Here is a 15,996-nt window from a genome sequence, read left to right on the forward strand (position 1 = left end):
ATTTCGTCCTCAAAATTTTCTTGTTTTCTTTTGATCATGAATTTCATTATTTCTATAGTTCTATAGTTTCTTTCTGTACATATTTACCCAGTTTATCATTTATATCCATTCTCTATCTTTTCATTTCATAATTTATTTTCAATACAATATTTCACATTTACCTTTCAGAGCTTCTACCAATAGAAATAGAAAATAATATCATATGAATCTTATTATCAAGTGTTCTATCACATATATTAGCTTGAAAACCAAAGAAAGATAGAGTAGTACCACTTGTGAATCAATCGACTTGCGATAATTTCGTCTATTAGCATATTTATCCAACCTTTTCATATATTGATTATAGCATCCAAACATGAACAGTTCCATATGCCTCTGAAAATATCAATATATATAAGATACCCATATAAAATCCCAAAAATTTACTATAATATACCCAGTTATAACGGCTATATTCAAATATTTTTGCAATCTATTCACCAATCTATTGACTAGTATAGTCATCAATAATTTCACATCATTTACTCCACTAAAAAAAACTAATTCGGAAGAAATTTTCAGTTAACTATTCTGTAAATACCATATTTAAATAAATCGATTTTCCCATAAATAACTTCTTTCTTTAACAGTGATACTGTATATCTCAACTAGTTTAAGAAAAATCTGATATCTTTATTCAGAACCCATCTTTACTTATTAACTCATTCTCGGTTCCGACTGCATTATCAATTGTTCAACTATTGAGTTTTTTCACTTTCCGCTTCGAACTTAATCAATATAAATCTCATGAATTTCATTGCATATAATTGTACTAGTAAAGGGTATAGATCGTAAAGTCTCATAATTTAATTGTCATATATTTACTCATATAACATTTATCTTTCTCAAGTACTATAAAACATTTATTCGTACTTTTACGAGTTCTACTTCATCATAACTAACATTTTTACTCGAGATAATCCTTTACTTCAGAATTAAAATTGTTTACTTTTTACTTAGCAGAGGCCCAAGAGACTAGATAGAACACTTGGATATATGGGACTTATATAGAGGTGCATTATTATGCACTATTAAACAGAAAACACTGAAGTGCTATACAGAAAGTACAAATGTGCTGAATGTGCTAATAATCAGAAAGCATGCTGAGGTCCCTTAATATACTAGTAGTTCTAATCTTGTCTACTTGGGCAAATTATTTCATGCACGCATATCACTTTTACACCTTTCGCATGATACTTTTACATGCTTTACAATTTAATCCTTGTACCAATAATTCATATACTTATATCTTCTGTATCTTCCATACATGTAATATATTTCAAAATTCACTATTTATTCATAATTCTCTAATAATCCTTATCATGTACTTCATATATTACTTTTATATATTTTGTAATTTAGTCATCAAGACAATATTTCATGTAGTAATATAATTTGCTTTTAATAATACATATAGCATCATATTCATCATCGACATGTATTATAAAACATTTATTCATACCATTTTTTTATACCGATTTATCACAATCAACTTTCTACTCATATACTTGAGTATCGCTTTTAACATTATCGAATTAGCTTGGTTGAAAAACATCTCTTTCTATAAATAAAACAAATCTCATCGAGTCGAAAGATATCACACTATCACATATTATAATGACATGTGTTTTAGACTTCACATGTACTACGTTTGGTCCGAGAATCGACTAAACCATAGCTCGATACCACTAAATGTAACACCCTAACTCAGATCCGCCCAAAACAGGGTTTGAGCATTACTACCATTTACGATCACTAAAAATTTAAATACTTACCGATTCAATGCATCATATAAATAAATATATTACCATTCAATCAACAGTTTGACAGTTGTATAAACATCAAACAACAACATTGTTAGTATACTTGCACATATCTCATATAAATTCAACATCGATATATCTATTTTCTCGACATATCACACTTGAGTTTAATAATAGTCTCAATTACATAATTTCCTTGTATCAACATATCAAAGATAATCATATATGTACATGTCATGAAACATATCATGCTCTTACCGCTTTCTTCATAAGCATATATCATTCATTTCATTATATCAATATTTCATGCTCCATCATTTCCATATATTTTATGTATATTTATTCCGTAATAGCTTATATCAAACTTAACATAAATTATATTTCATGTACTTATACTTATTTCGTTTATCTATCTTCATAATTATTTCATATAACCATTCGTCATCCGATACATATTACACGAATATCAATTGTTCAACAGATGCTAGGCGTCTCCCATCCACGGTCTTATTTATCTTTGACATGATGCCATAGTGTCTTTCAACTATGGTCTTACTCATTTTCGTCATGTTGCCATGGTATCTTTCAACCATGGTCTTGTTCATTTCATATCACGTTGCCATGGTATCTTTCAACCATGGTCTTACACATTTTATATCGAGTTGCCATGGTATCTTTCAACCATGGTCTTACACATTTCATATCGAGAGCACACTCCCTGAACCTCATCCTTGCAGCGGGATTACCAGTCCAAAGCTAAATCCTCGCAATATAAACTCATAGAGTATTGTCGGGATTACCACCGAGCTAAATCCCAAACGACAATTACTCTAATGAGCTTGGATCCAATTACCACCCGAGCTAAATTGAGACCCTAATTCGGATTACCCGTCCGGCTAAATCCATTTTACACATATTCTTCGGAGGGCTATATCAGATAGGATCACCCGTCCGCTAGATCCTTTTACCGTCAATTCCTTTTCGAGATCCATCGAATTTTCCTTTTATTCAACCGGATTTCTTCCCATTTTATCAAATATATCAATGTTTTATAGATTTTCATACAATGAACATTCAAATCATATTCACATCAATAACATACAATCTCAAGCATCTCAGAATATAATTCAAGTTACACGAACTTACCTCATTGATTGCTCGTGTTTATTATTTCATTATTCGATATATTTTCTTTTCCATGATCAAGTCTCGTATTTGTGTCGTCCGGATCTTTATAAATAAATTTGATCATCATTTTCATTCATTTCATATTCTAATACATTTAATTAATGCTCTAGGCAAAATTACCATTTTGCCCCTAAACTTTAATTAATGACGATTTCATCCTTAGGGACGGAAAGTAAAATTCTTGCAATTTAATCCTTATTTCCAACTATTATTCTCATATATATTGATAACAGTCCATGAATTCTATAAAATATCAAAATTTTCCATAATTTCAACACTTTTCAATTTAATCCCTAAAACATGTTTTCCCGATCTTGAACTAAATTGATAATTTCGTTAAATTTTGTAATTTAAATAATAAAATAATCTATTTCATGCAATTTAGTCATTTCTGACATTTTACAAAATTGCCCATAAAATTTTACTTTTATTCAATTTAGTCCCTGAGCCTAAAACATGCAAATTAGCCATGCTAGATGAATATTCATACATATTTTCCTCCTCCTCCTCCTCTTCATTCCACATCCTTAATTTATATAACATACAACAAGTAACATTATCAATAATTTCACTATTTACTTATATGTACATTCAAAACTGTCCATTTGCGTCATAGTCACTAAATTATTTATATATTAAGCTACAGAACTCGAAATTAAGATCCGTTAATTTTTCCTGAAACTAGACTCACATGTATTCTTATCATAAAATTTTCAGAATTTTGGTTTAGCCAATTAGTACAGTTTATTCATTAAAGTCACCCCTGTTCTGCTGTCTGACAGTTCTGACCCTTCTTCACTAAAATTAGTTATCTCCTTTTACAGAATTCAAATGATGTTCTAGTTTGTTTCTAATAAAACTAGACTCATTCAGGATTCTATAAATATAAATTTAACCCTCTAATTATTTTTCTTCATTTTTTATTATTTTTCAAAGTCTGAACAGGGAACCTGAATTCATTCTGACCTTGTCTCACAAAATTCATTATATATCAAAATTTACAAATTCATTGCTTACACTGTTTCTTCTATGAGAAACTAGACTCATTAATATTTAATTCCATATTTTTTCATCTTCTAATTCAATTTATAAAATTTATGGTGATTTTTCAAAGTTAGACTACTGCTGCTGTCCATAACTGTTTTAGTGCAAGATATTAATTACCATGTTATAACACCCTTATTTTCTTTTTCTACACCATTTCTCATCACTTTCTCTTATTTTCTCTTCACTAACATATCAAGAACATAGGACCTTATGTAACAAAACTCTACTATAACATTATTTCCATGATTTATCAACAATAACAAACTTAAAACATATTGAAATCTTGATGTACTTACCTTATTCTCTTGATACCAATCTTTAACTTGATTTTCTCTCCTCCAGCTTCTATTTCTTGAATCCAACTTGATATTCTAACTCCCCATGTTCTCCTTAACATTTTTCTCTCTTGGTAGCTATGGAAATTCATTTGATTTTTGGGTGAAAATGATGAATTTTTGGTAAAAGGATCAAATTGTAAAGAAAGTAAAACTTTCTTTCTTCCTCTCTTTCTCTCATGTTAGTTTGCATGGAAAGGAAAGATGATGAAAATTCTTCATCTTTCTTTCCTTATATACTAAATAAATAATAATAAAATAATATTAAATATCTCATAAAATATTAATAAAATAATATTTATCTAATTAATTAATTTAAAATATCATTAACATAATCATTACATTCTAGAATTCTCTCTCTTACTAATTGACCATTTTTTCCCTTCATGATCTTTTAGAATTCCATCCTTGAGTCATCATTTAATTTGGTATAATTGCAATTTAGTCCCTCATAGTTCTTCACTTATTCAATTTGGTCCTAATTCATCCATTTTCCTTAGTTTCTAGATCATTCTACCCTTAAAATATTTACACTATTGGTCCTTCAACTTTTTCATATTTACACTTTAACCCTTTAAGTCTTGAGTATTTACTCTTAGGCAACAAAACTTTTCTAACTTTTACAATTTAGTCCTTTCCTGAATCAAGATATCATAATTTACTTCCCAATGTTGCCATAACTCAAAACTTCCCTTTTTTATCACTTTATTTCCTTATTTTATTATATCAAGGATAATATATTACTGTAAAGATTTTCAGGGTATTACATGTTCCACTCCAGCCAGTGGGATGAGATCTGCTATATTTAGTCTGCTTCACTCCTGCTCAGTGAAGATAAGGCTGGTGTCTGAAATCTGCTCCATTGCCGATACATGGAGGTAAGATTCGCCAAAATTTGATATGCTCCGCTCCTGATCAGCGAAGATAAGATCTGTCGAAATTTGATCTATTCCACTCCTGCCAATAGGATGAGATCTGCTATATTTAGCCTGTTCCACTCCTGCTCAGTGGGATAAGACTTGCCGAAATCTGTAATTTTAATCAATCTTACTACACTGTCCACTGGGGAATCCATTTGTAGAAGTGATTTCCTGTGATTTATGCTTATGCTAAATGATTAGGATGCTATGATCAACATGAATCAAATGCCCCTAACTAAATGTATTATGAATGACATTTGTACGAATGCAGAATGTCATGAAAATAATCCCATTTTAATGCTTGGGCTACCATAACTCGCTGTCTGTTAAGGCTATCGCTTCACTGACATGAGTCTTTCTTGTTCAGCTGCTACTTTCCGACAGAAAACTCATAGAAACAATCCATTTTCTTCAACTGGTTTGCCCCACTATAATTTCAAGGTCCAGTCCACTGTACTTCATAGGATATAAGGCTTGCACCATCTTCAAACTCTCCTACTACAACTCGGGGGAATATAATCTGATTCCTCTTCAATTCATTCCCCCCGCAATTTTAAGGGTACAGGATTTGACTCTTCTTCCATTAATTTGGTCTGCTACACCATTCCTTGGGTGTCATGACTAGATGTATATGCTTGATATTTGCATGGATGCAAAATACCATCTTTCTCTCGAGAATGATCCCCTTTTAAAGCTTGGGTTGACATTGCTTGCTATTCGTCAAGATTGTACTTTCGATGCAATATTTGTCTCTGATATATTTGACAGAAAATCTTAAGGGGTAGTCCCTCAGACAATTCCAACCCTTAGGCTCGGTAAATTCTAAACAACAGTCCTGTTTCAAGTTCCCATATTATTTAGAACCTTCTAGAGTCATAAGCAGAATCTCCTTTGTGGAAATATTTTAATCTATATTTCAATGCGAAATGCTTGAAAGAGATCATGGCAAGGGATAAGAATGAAATTAATTAAGAGCATAGCTCGCAACAATTAAAGTAATCGGAAATATCCAAGGTAATAAAATAAAAATGATTGGGGCGTATCTCGAAAAGAATAAGGCAGCCAAGGATAGTAAACATGGGTAAGATAGAAAATTAAGTACCCCAGATATCGCAGCTTGAGCTTCTCTGTGTAAACTTCTTGATGACCATTTGAGCTCAACATGTGTTTAGATGATCCGAAGTACTTTGTCAATGCCCCAAGATGTAGCATACTTCCTCATTGTTAACTCAGGCATAGTAAGACTACTGTATGCCCCACTTTTGATCCAAATTTGAGCCGCCATTTTCGGGTTTTCAACTCAAATCCCCTTTGGTCTCAAAGCGCCCTTTGCGGGTTTTCGCATTGGCCTCTCATTTGCTTTTTTTTTCTTTCTCTTTTTTATTTTTCACTTCTTTTTCCTTTTTCTTTTTTCTTTCTCCTTTTTCTCTTCTATTTTTTTTGAAAGTGAAGTATTCTTCGATTAAATCCAAGTTCACAGGGTCAAGCAAGTTCTTGCCATTTATCTTAATCAACATCAATGCCCCCACCAGGGATAAGGTCATTCCCAATTTAACATCCATTTTCACTGAGATCCTTTTGTATGGGAAAGATCCTTCTCAAAACTAAGTTTCGTTGATGAAATTTTCTAGAATGATCTTTCCGTTATCACTTCGTATCATTTGACCATAACGGATAATTTTCGACCTCCTTTTTCAATCAGGTTCACTTGATCATCGGAATCGGATTTACTTAACTCTGACGAAACTCGTGGAGAAGAGACCTTGCCAAAATTGCATTCATTCCATAAATCAACGAAAAACGTTGCCCCAGTAGAGGTTCTAATAGAGGCTCCCATGATCTTTTTTTTTTGCACCGTTCATTTTCGGGCGATATGGTATTTAATATTGAACAGCCCGGATGCTTCAGATATCGTACTGCTATTTAAATTTAGTACATCGTCAGATATGGTCCCTTTCGGTACTCCATACTAACATAGAAAATGCTGGCTATTGACCTCGCATCATTGACATATGAGGCAGCTTCTATCCACTGGGCAACATAATCGACGACCACAAAAAGAATCGATACTCGTCAGAGGCTTTTGGCGAAATCAGACTGACGGCACACATGCCCCATATAGAAGAAGATTATAGGTTTCACTGATTCTTTGCAACATGAGGTTTGCTTCTCATCTTGTTCACCGTCATCAACAGATCAGGAGATAAGCTACAATCTTAGTCATCTTCAAAGTCTTGAGGTCCCACTAAACACATATCTCGCTCAAAAGGAGATTCTAAGTTAGCAACAGTGTCAATTATATCATTGATATCTAGAGACCTGTTATAAGGATGAAAGAAAATTTGAAGAACAAGAGAAACCAAGAATATTTACTCGTGTGGTATGATCATGAATGAAATGGTAAAGAACAGATGTTTGAAATAAGAAACAAAAGAATGTATTTCATTGAAATAAAGACGCTAGACATAAGCCTATTTCACAAAAGGATTCTTATTGCCTCTATGCTTAAAGCAACAAGTGTGTTTTGAATATGACTCTAGATTAACCCTAAAAAATACAAGGATCTCTTCCACCGTCCCATCGTTTAAAACACTCCCAAGTATGTAAAGGTGAATGCCTATCAATTTTTTTTCTCCGCATAATTAATTATTGCGTTTACCCCCTCATCAGCATGGTTGTGTAACAGATTTTCTACGCCAGACCTATTGTCGAACTTCACAATACCCATTTCAACGAGCCTTTCGACTAACTTCTTAAAAGGGATGCAATTTTCTATCGACTTCACCGTGATTCCCGCGTGGTATTCGCATTGGGCGTTTTCATTGTACCACTTAGGGCATGGAGGTTGCACGGGTTTTGAGTAGAACGGTGCTACAACATGTGCATCAAATAATATTTTGTATAACTCCTTATATGTTACTGGGATAGGGGTAAACTGTATCATATCCGTATTTCTCTTTGTGCTGGACTCCTGCCTTGGTGCAACTTGTTGGCCTGTGACTACCGTTCTCGATTGATTAACGGTGACAGGTTTTGAATAGCCTGAGCTTACATTGCTTACCTCACTTTCCTTTTTCTTTAGGGCTGACCTTTTCGTGCTTTCTCCCGTTTCTATCTTCCCGCACCTTATTGCATTTTCTATCATTTCACCAGACATCACTATGTCTGCGAAACTCTTAGTCGTGCTCCCTAACATATGATTAATGAAAGGTGCCTTCAAGGTATTAATAAACAGCATAGTCGTTTCTTTTTCCAGCAGTGGTGGTTGGACTCGCGTAGCGACTTCCCTCCACCTCTGGGCGTATTTCCTGAAGCTTTCACCTGACCGTTTCTCCATGTTCTGTAATGTCATCCTATCAGGTGCTATATCGGTCACATGGCCATACTGTTTCATGAAGGCCTGCACCAAATCCTTTCATGATTTGACCTGAGCCCGGCTCAACTGATTGTACCATTTGGCTGCGGCTCCAGTTAAACTATCCTGAAAACAGTGAATCAACAATTGGTCATTGTTGACATATTCCGTGATTCTCCAACAGAACATTGTAATGTGAGCCTCAAGGCAGCTGGTTCCATTATATCTTTCAAATTCTGGCATCTTGAACTTCGGAGGAAGTACTAAGTCCGGGACCAAACTGAGTTCCTTTGCGTCAACTCTGCAATAATGATCAGCACTTTCTAGCTCCTTGAACTTCTCCTCTATCCATTTGCACTGATCCTCGAACTACTTTGGGAACTCCGCCTTTACTTTTTCCCCTTCAACCTCATTGAAATCAGGGATCGTGGGATTTGCCATATTGTCTCCAGGGTTAGAGCATGAGCTCGTTGGGAAGTTTACGGTGCCAAGTCTTGAAGCTTGATCTGAGGTTTAATATTAACAGACACCCTTGGTGGCTGTGTTTGAATGTTTACTGGGGCAAAGCTTGTAGGACAAGCAGAGTTATCGTTGTCATTCCCAGTATCACCCATAGGGCCCTTTCCTTTGTCAAACCCTCCCTTCAGCAGCTGTGTCAGCTGGCTCATCATGTTGTCTAGCATGTTTTTCTGGGACTCCAGCATTTGATCCCTCATCTCCTGCTGGATCCTAGCTAGCTGTTCTTACATCTGAGCTTGCAGTTGCTCCTGCATCTCCTTTTGTATTTGTTCTAATTTCTCTAACCTCTGATCCATATCCCTTGTTTTCCTTCGTGTATAGTAACGATGTTCCAGGGTAACTAGATAAATTATCACTAATTAATAGGGTTCTTTCGTGCAACTTAATTTTTATGATGCTATGCAATGCAAATGCATGACATGAATGCAAAAAGGAGACGTCGATTCGAATTCAATTTCATTTAGAAAACTTCACTGAAAAATAAAATCTTTTACATAAAATGAATTACATATACGGTCTTGCCCTAGTACTCAAAGCTTTTACTTTCCTAAGAAGGCAGGCTAACTCTCACCTCCGATCTGACTCTAACTTATATTTAACTCCTAGCACATCTGCTTGGACCGTCAAAGTCTGCAAATGATCAGCCACCTCTCGTATCTGAGCTATAGCTTCGCCCATGAGGTAATCCCTATCTCGGACCTGATCTTGAGATCGGTGAAGCTGCTCCCCTAGTTGCTCATTATTTACTTCCAATAAATCATTTGATTCTCACAGTTCTGAAGTGTAGTCTCAAGTTCTTCTACTTTCTCCTTCAAATTCTCGATCTTACTTAGGCTAGCCCTTAATTCAATCACTGAGTTACGACTCCGATGTTGCTGTAGTGCCATTTCTAACTCTGCCACTCGAGCTCTTAACATCTGTTTTTCATTCTGGCTATCATCCAAACTCTTTTTACAAGTGACTTCTCGAGCTTGAACATCATAGAACTTTTTCTCCCACCAATCAGCCCTAGCCTTTTCCTCTTGGATTTCTTGCCTCTATTGTTCAGACGTTTTACCCAAGCCAGCATTTCTCATTAACTTATATAGCTGCTTGTAATCAGTCTTCAGACTATCCAGGTTCTCCTCAAGCTCTCTTTTTCTCTTCTTCAAATTCTCAGCCTCGGATTTTTGAACATCAACATCCAGCTTTAAGTACACTTTTTCCTCCTCCAACTACTCTATTTTCCTTTCTAAATCTGAGGTTTTCTTTTCGAAGTCTTGCTTTATGATTTCCAATTCGGAGGGGACCGCTCGCAGATATTCCTCTATTGGTCGAGCTTCTTCTAAATTTGGCCTCGGGATATTGTTGTTAACCCTTCTACTCCACCATTCATTATATTCAGGAGTCACCATTGGATTTACAGCAACTCCTTTTATCTGGCAGGTTTGGTTTCAGGCATTATAAATCTCGCGGCTCTTTTTCTTGGAGTCTTTCTCCCCATACGAGAACCCACTCTGAGCTAACCCATGCATCCAACGGCAGAGGGGCGCATCCAACGGCACCCCAAATCCCCAACAAAGGGACCCAATCATAACTCCCACATCGGTAGAGAATCTTATCGGAAACCATCCAAGGGGCTTTCCTTTCGATATCCTCCTCTTGGAGATTTTGAAGTATCGCCATCCATTTTTCCTCTGTTATGTCATCTCTTCTCGATATGGTCACTATCTCCTTCAAAGGTGAGTAATCTCCGAGAAAATATCGGTAAGAGGCCTTTTCTACCTTCCAAAAGTGGCTATGAAACCATACTAACAAGAGTTGTGCACACCCAATAAATCTGCCTTCACTTGCCCTCCGACATGCACTCAAAGATCTGAAAGTCTCAGCCAAGATTGCAGGAACAGGAGTGACTCCTTTACCAAGTCGGTCAAATAGATCGGTGACTGCTTCATCTATATGCCTTAAAGCCTTAGGGAAAATAACCAAACCATAAACGCTTAAGGCGAAGACATTAACTCTTTTCTTCATATCAAGGTGGGTCAGGATCAGATCTCTTAAATTTTCCCAAGGGATGCACTTTCCATTACCTTTCTACTGGACTCGAGTTGCAACCCACTGCTCACTCATCCCAGTGATGTTCATCAACCTCTTTACAAAGGTTGGGGTATTAACAGCTCTAGAATAAATCTTATCAACTTGAAACCTCGGACAACGAAGCAAGGCTGTATATTCCTTGACAGTAGGTGCTAAATCCACCTTTCCGAAAGTAAAACAACTGTAGATAGAATTCCAAAATTGAGCCATCGCGCGGAACAAATACCTATCTACCTTAACATCGAGGAGATAAGGAATATTACCATAATTACAGTAGAGTAGCTGCTTCATCTCCTCATTCTAGTAACTCTATAATTCTTTCAACTCCTGAAGATCATTCTGAACCACACTAATACGGGTAAAGTCCCATAACTCCTACGTGTACTCCTTTATCAAACTGTCACCTTTCTCTAAGTGTGCATTTTCCAACCATCTTTGGACAAACACGTTGTCTTTCACTTTATCAAGGAATTCGTTCTTCATGGTAAAACTTTCTATTAGTAACCGAACCGTATATCGACACCTCCTTTTATGATGAAAATGTTATACAATCACTATTAAAGAAAGAAGGAAAAACACAAGTTAAAATTATGCATAAGAATAGAAATCAAAGCAATCAAGAAATTATCAAACGCCTATTCGGGAAACCACTAGGGCTAGGTGTAATTCTACCTAAGGCAATCAAGAAATTATCCTACAGCTTACTATATGTGGTTTAGTTCTAGAGTAAAGGCACCTGAACCAGCAGATTCCTCGGTCCTTACCCATTATAGGTTCATATGGATCAAGTTCGGTTCAGGGGAATACATTTCCCTATGCCCATGCAGAGGTGAAAACCTCACGAAGACATAAGTACGGATGTATTCCGGAAGCGATCCCCTAGCCCATGCGGAGGTGAAAACCTCACAAAAACATAGTTTCTCACTCCCACTTAAAAGGTGTGACTACAACAGTCATGCGATATGATGCGAGAGTATATAAAGAAATTTAACGAAACAACAAACTCAACAAGAACACAGAAAATGCAAAGCGAGGATCGTGTATTTTTAAAAAAACTGAATTTCTAACTTTTGACAAGAAGACAGAAAAAAATCAATTTACAGCTTGACTCTCTTATTGGTCCCTAGTGGAGTCGCCAAGCTGTCGAAACCATTTTTTTGAAAACGGGAAATCGACTTTTGAAAATGAAAAGTTGGGAGTCGCCACCAATCGTTTTTAATAGGATGTGATTGGATCACCTCAAAACACGGTCATTTTTAATAAATGAATAAATTTTTTAAAACGACGATTTTGGTCTGCTAAAATAGAAAACCGGTTCGGGATTTAGTTACGTACGAGGAAGGATTAGCACCCTCGACACGCCCAAAATTGGTACTTGATTGATTATTTAGTGTCTTAATGTCGAAAATTAAAGATTTGGACAGAGTTCAAAACACGATCCTCCTTTTATTGGCTTTTATAACATTTAGGTAAGTCAAATGTGTATTAAAGACCATCTCACCTCAAGGTAAAACATTACATCCAGTACGTTAGGAACAACATTTTTTACCCTCAATTGTGAGCTTGCCGTTAAAACGTGCGTTTTAGCCTTAAGAGGATATTCGACTATTCAAAACAAACAAAGAAAGCAAAACCCAGTACGTTAGGGCACGATTTTTCGAATTCTTTAAATACCGAACATTACCTTTATTTTGAAAATTTTTGAGAGTGAACTGGTAAGAGGATATTCGAATATTCAAGACAAACAAAGAAAGCGAAACCCAGTACGTTAGGGCACAATTCTTTGAATTCTTTAAATACCAAACATTGCCTTTATTTTGAAAAATTTTGAGAGAAGATCAATGGATAAATGAATTAAGGATATAGATTTTTAAAAATGATGATAATAGACAACATGAAAATAATAATATGAGAATAATGCTAACCATATATAAATAATAAAAATAATAATAATAGTAATTAATAGAAATAACTAATAAAACAACAAGTAATAATAAATACAATAATGTAATAAACATTGTGCTAATAGTATTAATAATAATATTAAAAACATGATGATAATAACAAAAAATATGTTGATGATAATATTAAAATGGGGATAATAGTAAAAAAATTTGGAATAACAATGTTAAATTAGTAATAGTGAGAAATAGTAAATAATAATAATTTGATATAAAATGGTAACCGATAATAAACAATGGTATAAAAATATATATAATAAGTCTATGTATAATAGAAATTTATATTTAAAATAATTAACTTCGCTTAAAAATATATATATTTACATAATAAATCTATAATAATAAATAAATAATATAATAATATGAAACATAACTCAAATTAATTAAATTAATAGAAAATAATAAAAAACAAATATAAAAATAATGAGAATAAAGCTCAAATTAATTAATTTAACAAAAAATAATAAAAATAAAAAAGGGTTAAATTGAATTAAAATGAAAACTTTAGGGTCAAATCAGAAAGGAAATAAAATCAGAGGTAAACTCCCTCTCTTTTTCCTTCTTTCGTTTGTGTAAAGAAAAAATATGAACGCCAAAGTAAACAAAATTGAATAATATAAAAAGTTACCTTAAAAATCTGATTTGTATTCTCTTTAATTTCGTATGTGTATTCTCTAAAAAAATTCCCCCTTACGATAGTTTTTCCAGGGCTTTTATAGCCAAATTTTACAACTTATAACAAGTAGGGTGATGGAGTTAGTGGGGGTGATGGAGGTAGTGGATGGTTTAGTAGGGTGTGGGGGTGATGGAGGTAGTGGATGGTTTAGTAGGGTGATGGAGGTAGTGGATGGTTTAGTAGGGTAATGGAGTTAGTGGTCGGTTTAGTGGAGTGTTTAATTTGGGGGTTTGATTGGGCCCGGGCAAAAATTGGGCTTAACAAAGCAAATATGACAAGAACCAACAAATTGCTTTTATTTTCCCCTAGTTTTATTTAGATTACAAAAACAAAGTGTTGAGGCAAGATAAGCTGATTGTTGTTGAGTGGCACTCAATAGTGCACACTACAAGCTATTACTAAAGTAGTTTAAATACTTGTCATATTTGAGTTGGTGATTTGATGAAGAAAATTTTTGGACTCAGTTATGTGATGATATATTGAAGATATTTTGGTTCATCTATGAAAACCAATCCTTGGAGTTTGAATATTAGATTGGATTTGAGTAAATCAAATCAATCCTTGGAATGTGAAGGATCGATCAAGATTGTGTGATGTTTTGGAAATCATATCTTCAATTGATTGTGTTTGGTTGTTAATAATGTAATAGCTATTTTCAATGAGTTACTTTTGTATTCACTAAAATTCTATGTTAGCAAGCCGAAATTGATATATGTTTTGAGGCTTGTCTAGGTTTTGTATGAGAGCTTATTGAGTGCATTCTAGTCTATTCATTATGGAACTGTTTTGTGAAATAGTGCAAACTGAATTGTAAAACCTTATTGAATGTTTACTGCCAAAGTTCTTAGGACGAGGATTTGGACGTGAGTGTTCTAGTCGTTAGGTACAAATGTGAGATATCTATTCTTGGGGAGCGATAGAGTGTGAATCACTTGTTGTATTGTGGATTAAATATAACGGAATTACTCACTGGGTTAGGCTCTGTAGACATAGGGAAACCAAACTGTGTAAACAAACCTTTGGTGTTCTTTATTTTGTTTGCACAGTTTCTGTAATGTTAAGTCGTAGCGGCCATTTTAGTCAAGCACTTACATTACAATTTTCATTTTAAGCAAATAAGCAATTTAAGGTAGCAACACAAATAAGTTTAGAAAGACTTAAGAGAGATGAAAAATTAAGATTTGATGTTGCTCTATTGATCAAATGACGTCTTAATCTCTTGATGTTCAACAATGTTCCATCCTTGTTGAAGTGTTGGAAACTTGTATGTATAGCTTGAAAGAGTTTTAAGACCATTACAATGGTTTGAAGGTGAGAAGAGTCATTCAACCTACAAAAGTGGAGTTCTGGAAGCTGCCCAGTCATAAGGGAATAAATCCTCTAGTGTCTAAAGGTCATATTTTCTTTACTGTTGTGAATGAGGGATCAATCCTCTAGTGTTCTAGGAATGATAAAACTCAAAATCATTCTAAACATTTATGTTACATTTGAAAAACCAAAAAGTTAAAGTTCACTTTTATTAAAAAGGAAAAAATTAAAAAGCAATGATAGAAACATATAAATTCAAGTTATTTGAATGGAGTGATAGTGAGAAATTTAGTCGGGTATTTAGATAACATCTTTACTCTTAATATTGTGTTTATATAAAAAAAAAAAAAAAAAGGCTTTGTTATGTCAAAATAGGAATAAGTTCAAAGCTAATAAAGTTAACAATGACCTATTAATAGAATGAGCTCGATCAGGATCCAATATTTTTATTCTTTATCTAAACCTATTTTTAAATCAACTCAACCAATCTAACTCAATCTAACTCGAAAGCCTAAATTACTATTCATTTCATATTAAAAATTAAAAATAGTTCTATTAATATTTACTCGATTATGACCAACTCACTATGTAGATGAAAAAATATGCTAAAAATATATTTATTAAATGGTTACGTAAAATCCTTGATTAAAATGATAAGCCAAAAATTGAGATACTATGGTATTAGATTAAAACCTCAGTGAGTTTTTAAATTTTTATTGATTTTATATTAAAATATATAAGAAAAACATTTACATTATAGTTACCTTGAAATGTATGGTGTGTTAATATTTTTAGAAGAGTGACGGATG

The sequence above is a fragment of the Gossypium arboreum genome, chromosome 7 (genome assembly GCF_025698485.1).
Source record: "Gossypium arboreum isolate Shixiya-1 chromosome 7, ASM2569848v2, whole genome shotgun sequence".
Taxonomy (NCBI): domain Eukaryota; kingdom Viridiplantae; phylum Streptophyta; class Magnoliopsida; order Malvales; family Malvaceae; genus Gossypium; species Gossypium arboreum.